Below are 2,664 nucleotides of genomic sequence, written 5' to 3'. Positions count from 1 at the left end.
CTGAGTTAATAAGTTAGTCCCAAAAAATATATAAAAGGCATACAAAACATCCAAAGTTTGACAAGATAATAGCATGAAACCATCAAAAATTATAGATACGTTGGAGACGTATCAAACATCCCCAAGCTTAACTCCTGCTCGTCCTCGACTAGGGAAGTGATAAAGACTGAATTTTTGATGTGGAATGCTACCTAGCATAGTTTTCCTTTGCAACTTCTTTCATGTTACATGAATTTTCAGATCCGTAAGATTCAAAACAATAGTTTGCTATTCACAATAATACTTCAAGCAAACTAGCAAGGTAATCATGAACTTTCAGAATAACAAGGCCAAAGAAAGTTATCCCTACAAAATCATATAGTCTGGCTATGCTCCATCATCCTCACACAACTAATGTAAATCATGCACAACCCCGGTATTGGCCAAGTAATTGTTTTCGCACTCTTACTTTCTCAAACTTTTTATAACTATCACGCAATACATGAGCGTGAGCCATGGATATAGCACTATAGGTGGAATAGAGTGTGGTGGTGGTTGTGAGACAAAAAGGAGGAGATAGTCACATTGACTCGGCATATCAAAGGGCTATGGAGATGCCCATTAATAGATATCAATTTGAATGAGTAGGTATTGCCATACAAATGATGCACTAGAGCTATAAGTGTGTGAAAGCTCAAAAGGAGAAGTAGTGGGTGTGCATCCAACTTGCTTGCTCACGAAAACCTAGGGCAATTTGAGGAAGCCCATCATTGGAATATACAAGCCAAGTTATATAATGAAGATTCCCACTAGCATATGGTAGTGACAAAACGAGAGGCTCTCAATCATGAAGAACATGGTGCTATTATGAAGCACAAGTGTGGAAAAAGATAGTAGCATTGTCCCTTCTCTCTTTTTCTCTCTCTTTTCTATTTGGGCTCTTGGCCTCTTTTTTCGGAGGCTCTTTGGCCTCTTTTTTTTTATTTCCTCACATGGGACAATGCTCTACTAATGATGATCATCACACTTTTATTTACTCACAGATCAAAGCTTAGAACAATGATGACTCTATAGGAAATGCCTCCGGCAGTGTACCGGGATGTGCAACGATATAGCTTGGCGTATGACGTTGGAACATCACGCTAGCTATATTACGATCATGCAATGGCAATATGAGAGTGACGGCACAAGTCATGAGACGGAACGGTGGGAGTTGCATGGCAATATATCTCGGAATGGCTATGAAAATGCCATAGTAGGTAGGTATGGTGGCTGTTTTGAGGAAGCCATATGGTGGGTTTGTGTACCGGCGAGAATTGCGCGGCACTAGAGAGGCTAGCAATGGTGGAAGGTGAAAGTGCATCTATACCATGGACTCACATTAGTCATGAAGAACTCACATACTTATTGCGAAAGTTTTTATCCTAGGGGAAGGGTTGGTAGGTGTTAACCATCGCGCGATCCCGACCTCAACACAAAGGATGACAATCAATAGATCAATTATGCTCTGACTTCCTAACATACCGGTTCACCATGCGTGCATGCTACGGGAATCACTAACTTCAACACAAGTATTTCTAGATTTAGAACACCCTACTAACATAACTCTTAATATTACCAAATCCACGTCTCAAAACTAATTGAGAGGAATCAAGACTTCTATTTCTACATAATGCACATGAAGATGGAGGTTTTTGTATCCTCTTCGGGTACCTATCACCTTTGGGACTACTTTCATAGCATAAGCCAACTACCAAATCACGCACCGCCGTGCTCTAAAAGATCTAAGTGAAGAACATAGAGCAAAATATCTAGCTCAAAAGATATAAGTGAAGCACGATGAGCATTCTAGCAAAATAACGATGAGTGCATGTCTCTCTCTAAAGGTGTGCAGCAAGGACGATTGTGACACAACAAAAAGAAAAGACTCCTAATATACAAGACACTCCAAGAAAAAGCAATATCATGTGGTGAATAAAAATATAGCTCCAAGTAATGTTACCGATGGATTGAAGACGAAAGAGGGGATGCCTTCCCGGGGCATCCCCAAGCTTAGGATTTTTTGTGTACTTAAATTTGGCTTGGGATGCCTTGGGCATCCCCAAGCTTGAGCTCTTTCCACTCCTTATCTCTTTGTCCATGAGAACATCACCCAAAACCTGAAAACTTCACAACACAAAACTTAAACAGAAACTCGTGATAACATTAGCACAAGAAAACAAACTACCACCTCTTTAGGTACTGTAGCAAACTTGAATTCTATTTATATTGGTGTTGGGCTACAGTATTCTCACTTTTCCATGGCTAGTACCCCCCCCCCCCCGATACTATCCATAGTTTCATCAAAACAAGCAACCAACTCAACAAAAAACAGAATCTGTCAAAAACAGACCAGTCTGTAGCAATATGTATACTTCGTATACTTATGGTGCCTCGAAAATTCTGAAAACTTATGACTTCCTGGGAAAAAGACATATCAACCAGCAGCAAAAATAATCAACTCAAAATCTCTTTCTGAATAAAAATGAAAAATCATCTCGTGAGCGAAAAGTTTCTGTCTTTTTCGAGCAGGATCAAACAACCCTCACAAAGACTAGTCATAAAGGTTTAGCTTGGCTCAAATACAAAAAGAAACACAAAAACCACAATCACAACAGAATTATGATGGTGTGGACGCAACAAAAC

This window comes from Hordeum vulgare, chromosome 2H, assembly GCF_904849725.1.
Source record: "Hordeum vulgare subsp. vulgare chromosome 2H, MorexV3_pseudomolecules_assembly, whole genome shotgun sequence".
NCBI lineage: Eukaryota > Viridiplantae > Streptophyta > Magnoliopsida > Poales > Poaceae > Hordeum > Hordeum vulgare.
Note: the sequence above shows the minus strand (reverse complement) of the source record.